The sequence below is a fragment of the Silurus aristotelis genome (genome assembly GCF_946808225.1).
Source record: "Silurus aristotelis genome assembly, chromosome: 15".
NCBI classification, from domain to species: domain Eukaryota; kingdom Metazoa; phylum Chordata; class Actinopteri; order Siluriformes; family Siluridae; genus Silurus; species Silurus aristotelis.
In genome coordinates, this window is record NC_139588.1 from 19,441,024 (window position 1) to 19,454,421 (window position 13,398).

Here is a 13,398-nt window from a genome sequence, read left to right on the forward strand (position 1 = left end):
AATCCGGTCTAAAAACAAGAGAAGTGAACCAACGATATCCACCAAATTCGAAGAAGGCAGTGTCTCAACCCATCTGTCAATCATGTTTCCTCCCAGTTCATGTTTTATGGAGAGAATAATTTGTTGTTAATTGCATTTGTTTGGACTTTTTTTTTAAAGTTTTAGCTTTAGCTCAGAATAATTGCCAATATGTTTAATGCTCACAAATTACTACATTTATATTTATGGCATTTGGCAGACGCCCTCATCCAGAGCGACTTACAACTGAACAGAGGAAGGTTAAGGGCCTTGCTCAAGGGCCCAGCAGTGGCAGCTTGGTGATGGTGGGATTTAAACCTGTAACCTTCCGATCAAACGTCTAATGCCTTAACCACTGAGCTACCACCTTCTCCTGCAGTCTAGATCATGACCAAAATGTCTTATGACTGCATTAAAGTGAGCAATTGTGGTCAAAGTATGGTAATAATCCAAAGCAAACAAAAAAACTTTCACTGCCATCTGTAGTCATCTGAAGTACGGGAGCAATATTGGTCATTGTACAGTATGTGAATTAAAAAGCTGGCATACTCTGTCTCGCCTGTCAGTCACAGTGACAGTAGCTGATCATGGGCATCTGTAAACTTGTGTATGCAGAAGAGGGCAAATGGCACCTTCCTCCTTGAGAGCACACATGAGAGCATGAAAAGGACAAGCCCACTATTAAATCTGGCTCCTCTCCAGCCTTCTTCTTCCAGATGTCCTCTCAGGGCAGTTTTCCTTTGCACTGTCTCTGGGATCTATATCTACATCCTGATTTCTTTAAGCTGTGACAATGTCTATTGTTAAAGACTCTGTACAAATAAAGAATGAAATGAATACTAATTAATGAATTGCAGTGCTTGTTTTTTTCTTTAATCTGCCTTTTGTCAGTCCATCCTGGTCCCCTAAAAATAATAACATATTAGTGGAAGGACATGAGTGTGCAGCAAAGATTAAACCCCCAGCAGAGAATACACTGCTGTGCACTTTGGGAATAATTAGAGCATGATTCAGAGTGGCTCCGGCCTTACAAGACGGCTCAGCATGAAGGTTCATTCTCTGCGCTTGTGTGTGTGTGTGTGTGTGTGTGTGTGTGTGTGTGTGTGTGTGTGTGTCTTTTCTTTTCCCAGGAAGGAGGAAGGATTCCTTTCATCCTGTACATAGTTGCCGTGTGCAGGCGACCGACTCGGCCCCAGTGCCTAGTGAGAGACGCCCGGCCCTGGTGTGCCACGCTATCAGCCATTCCCAAGGCTGGCCAGTCTGGGAAAAGCTGTGTGGATAAGTTCCAAAATCAGCATTACATGCATTATTGTTTTTTTGTCCTCTCCGCGTCCAGAGCACACAATGAAAACAACAGCAGCGGCCACGGTCTCGAAGCCCTCCCTTCTAACACAAGGCTGCCCTCAGTCACTCGCAAAGTGGCCTTTGCTTCTAAAAAATTAACTGCTTCGTGGCAACCGAGTGTTGCCCAGACACCAGCTTCCTCTGCCTATGGTCTGCAATGTGTGTTTAAAAAGCAACAATAAATTTATAACTGTTTATTATCTTACAATAAAACCATTGAAGAGTTAAAAAGGTTTTTAAGGTTCCATTTAGCCCCTGTAACTCGTAAAAGTAAAACTTGAGGTTTTTAATAAAATAGAACTAACCAAAATGTGTTTAACTGCCATTCGTACTAAAGGAATAAACAAATTAAAGTCATCCTGTACATTGACTGGCAATTATTTTTAACTAAAAGTTTACATTCAATCTACCTATAATCGCAGTAACAGGCTTTACCTTGAATTTGACTTGGCCAGTTACTGTCACAATATCATTAAAAATAATTATAAAACATTGGAAATATATACAATGTTTCTTCCATGATCTTCAGAATATTCATTGTGTAATGTGTGAGAAATACAGTACATTTTAGATGTTTCATAAAGGTGAATGTGTTCGTCCAACAGGACCATTTTCCATAATGTGAGCATCAGCCTTTACATGGATTTACAGATGACATTATTTTAATAACATTTTAAGGTAAAATGTAGATGCAGAGGGCTGCAGCAGGCAAAAACGCTATGGTTCAGCTAACTGCTAAATATCGTAGCAGTTAGCGTATCAGTTTTGCACCAAAAAATTAGCGAAAGCGTATCAAAGTCATGATTTTTTTACACAATGTGAATGTATAATATTTAGACATACAGAAATGTACACTGTGGACGGTCATCCTGAACTCTGGACATTTAGCAAACGGCCCTTTTGATTGCTTTCAATAGCACAAGCTCATAGTGTGACATCATCCAAGGAAGTAATTGTTTCCATCGGCATATGAGCATGCACAAAAAGAGTTTTCCTTACACTCGCTGAAACAACAGCCTCTCTTGAAACAAACAGACTCAGGTTTTTCTTATTGTTGTCCAGGAGCTCAGAGACAAAACGGTTTTCCATTTTTTTGTTTTTCCAGTAAGCAGGAGCCTCACAATAGCTCGGGCCACCAGATTCAGCACCTCTTGACTCCCGGGACGTATTATAGGCCCTTTATTAGTGTTTGAGGTCACACAGAGACAAGCGAGTGCATCCTATATCAGGAAGCGCCGTCCGTCTCAGGAGTGAAATATTTGGCGTTGAGTGGGAGCGGTGGTCGCGAGTCGGATATCCTGGCGAGCGAGAACATGGCAGACGGGCTCCAGGCGTCGCACGGCTCACCGCTGCACAGAATGGCTTAGAATAATAGGGCCCTTCCTGCCATTCTCAGCTTTGCCGTAAGATTACGGTCCAGCTAATCTCATCCGCTGCTGCATGGCTGCATAGTGTTTTTAAAAATTTTTATTTTTTTTTTGGGAGAAATACCGAACAGTGCATAATGCTACATTAATATGGATGTGTGCTTTCAATGCAAGATTTACAGATCATACTCATAGACTAAATGAACAAATAAAAAAGAGATTTACATACAAGACAGGTGTCCCTTTTCTTTTTCCTGTTCCTAGGACCTAAGCTTCCTGTCAGGATACATAAGCTTACGGAAGCCTTGGATTTCCATTCTATGCATACAGCGCTCATTGTTCAAGCACACCCCCAAATCCCCCCTCCCAATAATACACACATTGTATGTGGTGTGTGGCCACCAACCGAGCTCACATGCTTTCTTTCAAAGCTGTTTAAAAGTTGTTGATGAGTCTATTTTCCTCTTATTTTTTATCCATAATAACCAAGTTCCATTTTTTTCCAGATCAGAGATGTGAAATCATGCTGTTTTAATAGAATGCTAACAAACACAATTTAAAGCAAAGTAAATAAATCCACAACCCTGCCCCCTCACACCCACCTCAACCACTTGTACAATATCAAATTGTATTGTAAGACAATAAACATAAGCCATGTAAAAAACAATAAACTAAGCAACAAAAAGTTAGAACTATTAGTTTAGCATCAAGTAAAGTCAAGCTGATGGTAACTCAGGTCACTCGGTACAATTGTGGTGAGCAGAAAAGCATTTTTCAGAATGCACAACAGGTCAAAACTTGAGGTGGATGGGATAAAACAGAAGACCACATCGTGTTTTACTATCACTATCAGTTAAAGTTTAAGTAGAGATACACAAGGCAAAATATAACCTCTGTAAAAGTAAAAATGCTCCCCTCAAACTTTCACTTGAGTCAAAATACAAAAGTATTTGCCTTCAAATGTACTTAAATCGACCTTAATCAACTCAATTTATGTTAAAAGACTGTAATGTTACTCTTAACAAACCAATATATTAATAGAATGATATTAATTAGTCAATAAAATTACCATGAGCCTAAAACCTTCTTTCCAACTACTTAAAAAAAAATCGTAAAGATAAGGCCACTGGTGTTGTGGCAAGTTAGAGTCTGCTAAAAAGTTAAAATGTTCTGCTTGCTGTTGACGCTGAACTGAACTGTATGTTGGTGATAAGTAAATGCCACCAAATGGCAATCAAAACAAGTTCAAAACAGAGCGTGCGCTCGACCCTGATTGGTGGCTTGCTTGAGCAACTGATTTCAGAAAATGTAGTTGAGTAAAAAGATATTTGATTTTGAAGTGTATTGAATTTAATGTCTCCCCAAATGGAAATACTTCAGTAAAGTACAAAACCTAATTAAGTACAGTAACGAGTAACTTTGTGACTGTCCACTGCTTTTATATGAGTAGTCCAGCTTTTTTAGTTGTCAATATTGTTACCCTTTTACCAATGCAACTCATCACATTAAATGCTATGCTAACCATGTGCTAACATTTAACAGCTACAATTGTAAAGCAAGACAATGTATCATGTCACAAATCAAAAGTCATCTCAAACTAGTTCCATGAACATGACAATAAGGTTGATATTCTTCATTGGTCTTTTCAATTTGAATTCAGTAATGCCCCTTTGGGATAGGGTTCAAACAGGAGATGTATGAAAAAATGCATAAACATGCACCCTCAAAATTTGGCTTGAATTGCATTATGTAACCATGTCAACATGGACTCAAAGGAATGTTTCCTTTATGTTCGTTGGTTTTCCCACCACATTAACTCACACCATTGTCACAATAATATTAAAGCTGTAGTCCCACCCCTCCTCTTCACCTTTTACATCTATATTTAATAATAATAATAATAATAATAATAATAATAATAATAATAATAATAATAATACAAACTAGATGTGTTTTAATTCATTTTAAATGAAGGACATGAGAAATGAAGGTAATGAGATACAGTTGGCCCAACATTAAGCTAGAGGATATAAGATTTCCTTATATATTTTATAGATTTTTAATATTAGCTTTTGTAGCTTCTGTACAAAACTAATACTTTGGCCAGTCGACTATATTATGGGATAAGCGGAAGCTGGATTAGTGTCTGTCTGCTCTCGCGCCTCCACACTACAGCTGCTCTGGACACCCATGGCTAGAAGTAAACGTGTTAAAGTCATTATCAGCCAAGAGGGAGGAAGTCATTGGACGCACATAAAGTGCCCTGGATACAGTCTGGGAAAGATATGTGCACGTGTGCACGTGGCACTGGTCAACGCAACCAACAGCCATGTCTCATCTCCTCTGCAAAGGACATCAAACTAAATGAGGGTCTAGAAGCTGTTGACATCTGTGCTCCGCATTACTCTGAAACACCCAAACTAAATAAACATGACACTTTTACCTAAGATAAACCAGGAGCAGATCTTCTGTGGCTACTAATCCGTGATATACAGTGGTGTGAAAAATTGTTTTCTTTTTTCTGATTTCTTTTTTTTTTTTCCATGTTTGTCACTCTTTAATGTTTCAGATCATCAAACTAATTTGAATATTAGTAAAAGATAACACAACTAAACACAACAGGCAGTTTTTAAATAAAGGTTTTTATTATTGAGGGAAAACCAAATCCACTGGTCCACTCATCTATGGAGAATTGTTGTAATTCAGCCACCTTGGAGGTTTTTCGAGCATGAACCATCTTTTTAACGTCATGCCACAACAAGGTCATCTTGCCTCTATCATGTCATATCCTACACCCACACCACCGCATTATGATAGTTTTGTTAAAGCCTGTGTTCATTTACTTTCTTTCACTTTCAGTAATCCTTTTCAGGGTGGCAGTGGATCCACTGTCTATCCCAAGAACAGTGGGTGTGAGACAGGTATACATTATGGATGGAATGCCAAATCCATTGCAAAATGCTATGAAGCTTCATTGCACTTTAGTGTGGGCAGTTCGATATGTTTTACAAAATAGGTGGAAACCTGGAGAACCTAAAGGACACCAATTTGGACATGGGGAGATGTGAAAAACTCCATATTGAATGCAAGTCAAGCTCAGGAACCAACCCAGGACACGTGACATGACAATGCTGCCCACTCTTCAACCCTGCAGTGCATATCGAAGAAAAAAAGTATTGCATCTACATTTTGAACAGAATTTTAACATTCAGTTCTTGACACAGATTTGAATATAGGAAAAATCCCTTCAAAATCAATTCTTAACTTTTTAAACAAAATACTCAATTATCTAAACTACAAATGTGGCAAACAGGATAATGTGGTAAGAATGTCCAAATGTGTGATACATGCTGGGTGTCGTAATGCTAAGAAATTGATTTAACAAAAGACAACAATATCAAATCTGGTACAGAACACGTGATACAGATTGCTAAATATTTCTAACAAAATATGGTAATGTAAACTTCCTCTACAATGAACGTGTGTTCTATAACCTGATTACAAGGTGAAGTATATTTTCAAAATATCGGCACGTGCACATTTGACCGTGTTCCTGTAGATCTCTTTTTTCAATGTAAAAAACCCAAACATCCTTTGATGAAAAACATGGCTCGTGGCCTCCAGACAACAGCATCCCAGTCTTAGGAGCTCTCCTTGGGTGAGGCCTTCACATTATTTCATCTGCCCAGGAAACTTCCAGTTATCAGAGCAAGACTCAGCAGCGCCATAACACTGATATGGTAAACCGTTGATAAACAACACTGGGTGGTGTTGTAAAGAGCTCAACTGTGTTGTTCTAGGGAACATAATGAAGGTTAGATGTAGGGAGTCAATGTTCTCATCACAAGCCCAGTTTAGTAGTTTAGGTATATTTAGAAATAAATTCCCCTTATTTTTTTTAAACAGTTAAAATGAAAATAAATACTTGAATACTGAATACAAGAATACTTTATTTCAAAAAACATACTTCAAAAACATTAATACAAAAATTTTACTTTATGTACTAAAGATTATGAAATAATCTCAGACTTTTTTTAGCAATTTTACCTCAACTTTATCTTTGAAACATCATAAAAAGCTTTCGGTCAGTAGGTTGGTTGTATACAAGATTTTTTCTTATCTCTGTTAATGCATGTACCTACATTATATTTTTTCTCGACTGAATCTCATTTAGCTGACACAAACAAAAAATTTACCTCAGAAACCTGTTTTCAAGACCTGCAGCAAAGACATTTTACCTCGTTAAAACCCTTAAACATCTATACTTCATAAACATTAGCGGGGCCATTAATAAAACTAAAATTCGTCAATTTAGCCGGAATAATGTGAGATCATAAGATTTTTTTAGGTCAGTGTAAAAAAAGTAATTTACATTTTTATATGAATTAATTATACCAAATAAATAGGTTATATTAGTTGACAAATTGGTCCTAAAATCCTGCATTTTCCTGAAGCTACATGAAAATGCATTATCAAATACATTAGTGTTGGTGTCTTTCCAGTAAGCCTTAACTTTTTGCTGTTCAGCTAGTTCAGCAGATAGTAAGAAAATGTCATATTCCTTATATATACTCACAATGATAATATTTTCATTATAATTCAGGCTTTTAGCCTTTATCAGTAGTGTGAACTGCTGAAAAGCACTAGCACACATACTTGACCCTCTAAAACTTCTGCCCTCCTCCTGTACTCTGAGATTCTGCTAAATCTTTAGCTGAAGGTGACGACATGGGTTTAGCTAGTGTTATCAGCCCACGAGCTGGGCACGACAGCTATGCACAGGCTCCAGATCAGTTATGTGATCAGCTATTCCTTCACAGATACAGCAGGGGAAACCTGGTTACATTCCCTGTAGCTGTGACTGTGGTGGTCCAGGTCTGGAAAATACCTGTCATCAGAAAGCTTGCGATCAGGAATCTCCACATTTTCACACCAGCAGTGAAATGGAGGGAGAGGTGTTCATGAAATCTCCCAGATCCTTCCTTCTCCACTCTCTATTCTCCTACAGTCGGCCCCCAAACACCCCCCCCCCCTCCCACTCCAAGGGCAGGTTCACTTAATTTGAGAGCTCATCATTTGGAGATTTAAAAACTGTTGTTTAAGTTATAATTTATCTCAAACTATTGTTAATATGCTTGAATTAGTAAATTATAGAATTAACCATCATAGTGGGACAGAAAAAGACACACAGGCCAGACTATCTACTGCCACCTTAAACATACTTCAATCACTCTGGGGGTCTAAGGAGATTACCATTAAAACTAAAGTAAAGCTGTACAAGAGCAACATCGACCCTGTTCTTCTCTATGATTTCGAATGCTAGAAGGTGGTTGATTTAAGCAGAATAAAGCATATCACCATCGATTTCAACATTTCTGAATTCTGGCCAAAATCAGTAACAGGCTATATCAGAGGATAGACTGTCCTAGCAATGGCCATGAGATCTAGCAATGCTGTCTGAAGTGGTTGAGAATTTGAAATAATTATTGAATAGGTGAGTAGAATACAGTACATTTACATTTATTACTGCATTTTAAACAAACCAAATAGGTTACATCGTTTAGACTTAATGAATATTAAATGAACATTTAAAGAAACTTTACCTCATGAACATTACCTCAAGAATTTTAGCTACGAAACATAACCCAATGTCAGAAAGTTCATTTCAGGCACTTCAATAAAATAACTTCAATAATGCTACCTCAGAACTTTTACCTCATGAATCTTACCAGAAAGTCTTTAGTTCAAAAGGCTTTTATTAGCTTAGAAACATATTTCAAGAACTTTACCTTTACCAAAAACTTGGGCCTTGTCTAAAAGATTCTACCCAAGAGGATTGAAAAAAAAAACTTAACACGTCCCACTGCAGGCTCGGCAGGGATAAGGGGGATAAAAAATTAAGAAAGTAAGTATGGTAGTTGCTAATATTAGTGTGTCTCCTCTATAGGCTACACAAATATTATGCTGGATACATTTTAATATTCATTTGTTTCTCTACATTTTGGCTTTCTGTGCACATCCAGAGATGGCGTTTTTGCCTGGAGAAAATGTGTTGTTCTTCTTAGTCTTCTTAGAATGCTCTTCTAAGTAAATACATTTGAAAATGTTCTCATTGTAGTGTGGACTCGAGAAAGTCGAGATATTTTAAAACAAGTGTGTATTTTTGGCCATGTGATGCAGTCAAGTGATCCGTTCAACCAAAAACAAGCAACTTTATAATAACAACTCCAACTCTTTGTATTTAACCCCAAAAACACTTGGTAACATGGAAAAACTCCATGCTTTACAGCATAGTGATAGTCGTCCTAAACATAACCCAGAAATGTTCAGGTCTGGAGCCAGAGTGCAGGGTCAGCCATGTTACAGTACCCTGGAGCACTGAGGATTAAGGGCCTTGCTTAGGGGCCCCCAAAAGTGACAGTTTGGCAATCCTGGGGCTTGAACCCCAACCGTCCAATCAGTAACCCAGAATCTGGTACTTTTTTGGAGGATTGAACTTTCAGTATGTACATTACCAAATTACTTACTTTTTCCCTTTTGACCTAATAATCAAAGTCATTCTACATAATAGCATCTGGCAAATATCATAAATGTAAATGTGTACTTGGCTCTTGTTTATTATATGGTATCTTGACCAGTTGTTCAATAGATAAGCTCACAGAGATGCTGTAGATTTGTACTTAAGAACTCAGCTATATTATATACCTTTTTAATACACTTAGTACTGTCTTTTCTTCTCCACATCTTTATACTACAACAACTTGTAATTCCAATATCCCATTGCTTCCCAAGAAAACAAAGGTCCCATCAATGTCTTATTTATGTCATCACAGGGACTTTTTTCCTCATCACATCTGGATCACTCATTATGCATCTACAGATATACAGTACATCTGGAAAAGGTGATCTGTAAAGCTGATTTCCAACATCTACTGTCAAAAAAAAAATGAAAATAGAATTTTACTGATTTAGAATAAAAGTTCTAATAATGGTTCTATATAGAAACATTGAATCTTTGGTTAATCGCCTGATTTATTTACTTTTTTGTTTATTTGTTTATTTCTGTGTTTCTCCACAGAGCTTTCTTTAAGACACTGTTTAGTTCAGGTTAGCTGTAACACATAAAGTTTGTGAAAAAAGTGGCTTGCTTTGGCTTGCACATTATGGATCTATTTACTTCTCCTTTCTGTGGTTAAACGAATATTATCATGAATATTATTGCCAAAAAATAGTGGTGTTTTGCGTGCAAATGATGTATCTGTTTATGTACTCATGCACTGTTTTGCCTTAGTGTTCCTCTCATAAATGTGATACCGGAGCTGCGGAGCTGGCGGTCTATTGAAGAAAGTATTTTGATGATGTCAGTGAGAAAGAGGGCAGTGAATGGAGGTGGAAGTGGCAGTTCATTGTTTGACCGGGTAACAGGATAAGACCAGCGTGCTATGGAGAATAATAACATGCTAGACTTTTATTACTACCATTGACCAAACAGCTGTGGGGGGTAAGTGGGTGGCTGTCATGAAGTTTGGTGCTGCTGCATTATGGGAAATGACAGGCTGTGGCTGTTTGAGGCAGCACTCACTCACTTACTCGCTCACTTAATCACTTATTTATTCATTCGCTTTCTCTCTTTCTCTCTTTCTCTCTCTCTCTTTCTCTCTCTCTCTCTCTCTCTCTCTCTCTCTCTCTCTCTCTCTCTCTCTCTCTCTCTCTCTCTCTCTCTGTCTCTCTCTGTCTCTATTTCTGGAAGTGGAGGCTCCACTAGCACAGCTGGCTGGTGCAGAGAAAGTGTGAGAATAACTAGGAGAAGTTGATATTGATATGCAGCTGGCAGACTCACTTATTATTAAAAAAAAAATAGTTCATTACAGCTATTTACATCCACAACCCACACTCACACAAAAAAGGTGGTGTAACCTTTACCTCTGTCTGATTAGTACTATATACTGTATATATATATATATATAGTGAGGAAAATAAGTATTTGAACACCCTGCTATTTTGCAAGTTCTCCCACTTAGAAATCATGGAGGGGTCTGAAATTGTCATCGTAGGTGCATGTCCACTGTGAGAGACATAATCTAAAAAAAAAAATCCAGAAATCACAATATATGATTTTTAAACTATTTATTTGTATGATACAGCTGCAAATAAGTATTTGAACACCTGTCTATCAGCTAGAATTCTGACCCTTAAAGACCTGTTAGTCTGCCTTTAAAATGTCCACCTCCACTACATTTATTATCGTAAATTAGATGCACCTGTTTGAGGTCGTTAGCTGCATAAAGACACCTGTCCACCCCATACAATCAGTAAGAATCCAACTTCTAACATGGCCAAGATCAAAAAGCTGTCCAAAGACACTATTGTATTTTTCCAGAGACAAAATTGTACACCTCCACAAGGCTGGAAAGGGCTACGGGGAAATTGCCAAGCAGCTTGGTGAAAAAAGGTCCACTGTTGGAGCAATCATTAGAAAATGGAAGAAGCTAAACATGACTGTCAATCTCCCTCGGACTGGGGCTCCATGCAAGATCTCACCTCGTGGGGTCTCAATGATCCTAAGGAAGGTGAGAAATCAGCCCAGAACTACACGGGAGGAGCTGGTCAATGACCTGAAAAGAGCTGGGACCACCGTTTCCAAGGTTACTGTTGATAATACACTAAGACGTCATGGTTTGAAATCATGCATGGCACGGAAGGTTCCCCTGCTTAAACCAGCACATGTCCAGGCACGTCTTAAGTTTGCCAATGACCATTTAAATGATCCAGAGGAGTCATGGGAGAAAGTCATGTGGTCAGATGAGACCAAAATAGAACTTTTGGGTCATAATTCCACTAAACGTGTTTGGAGGAAGAAGAATGATGAGTACCATCCCAAGAACACCATCCCTACTGTGAAGCATGGGGGTGGTAGCATCATGCTTTGGGGGTGTTTTTCTGCACATGGGGCAGGGCGACTGCACTGTATTAAGGAGATGATAAACGGGGCCATGTATTGCGAGATTTTGGGGAACAACCTCCTTCCCTCAGTTAGAGCATTGAAGATGGGTCGAGGCTGGGTCTTCCAACATGACAATGACCCGAAGCACACAGCCAGGATAACCAAGTAGTGGCTCTATAAGAAGCATATCAAGGTTCTGGCATGGCCTAGCCAGTCTCCAGACCTAAACCCAATAGAGAATCTTTGGAGGGAGCTCAAACTCCGTGTTTTTTCAGCGACAGGCCAGAAACCTGACTGATCTAGAGAAGATCTGTGTGGAGGAGAGGGCCAAAATCCCTCCTGCAGTGTGTGCAAACCTGGTGAAAAACTACAGGAAACGTTTGACCTCTGTAATTGCAAACAAAGGCTACTGTACCAAATATTAACATTGACTTTCTCAGGTGTTCAAATACTTATGTGCAGCTGTATCATACAAATAAATAGTTAAAAAATCATACATTGTGATTTCTGGATTTTTTTTTTTAGATTATGTCTCTCACAGTGGACATGCACCTACGATGACAATTTCAGACCCCTCCATGATTTCTAAGTGGGAGAACTTGCAAAATAGCAGGGTGTTCAAATACTTATTTTCCTCACTATATATATATATATATATATATATATATATATATATATATATATATATATATATATATATATATATATATATATATATATATATATCTATCTATATATATCTATATATATATCTATATATATATATATATATATATATATATATATATATATATAAAATTAGGGCTGTCAATCTAAACAAAAATATTTAATCGCAACTTAATCACACATTTGTATCTGTTTAAAACGTACCATAAATTAATACTTTTTAATTCTCTTATCAACATGGCCATGGACAAATATTTATGCTTTATGCAAATGTATGTTTATTATTAGTAAAATTATACTCAACATCACTCAACTTAACAATCAACAGACAAAAAAAATCTTTGTAAATGTTTTACAATTATTTTGCTGTTTTAAATTAAGTAAATCTTCAGGAGTAAAGGAAGGACGTTGTGAATGTGTGTTGAGCTAAAGATTTTTATTTTAACTCTTTTATATTTGTTTATATTTTTATTTATATTTGTTTATATTTTTAATACAAATGTTAATAAAATTTGTGTCTTAAAATTTTCGTTAACACAATATTTTGACAGCCCATAGTATGTATGTATGTATGTATGTATGTGTATATATATATATATATATATATATATATATATATATATATATATATATATATATATATATATATATATATATATATATATATATATATATACACACACACACACACACTAGGGCTGTCAAAATATTGCGTTAACGCAAATTTTTACGGCACAAATTTTATTAACACTATTAATGCAGAGGGCATTTCTGTTTTGACCATTATTAACACTATTAATGTACTACTGTACTACTGTATATATACGTGTGTGTGTGTGTGTGTGTGTGTGTGTGTGTGTGTGTGTGTGTGTGTGTGTGTGTATATATATATATATATATATATATATATATATATATATATATATATATATATATATATAAGAAAGAGAGAGAATACTGTCATCAAAGTCTGTCAATTATTGCATTGTCATGAATTTTTTTTTTTATAATTGATTACTAGTTTCTATTATATACTTGCCTGTAATTATCATGTCTCTT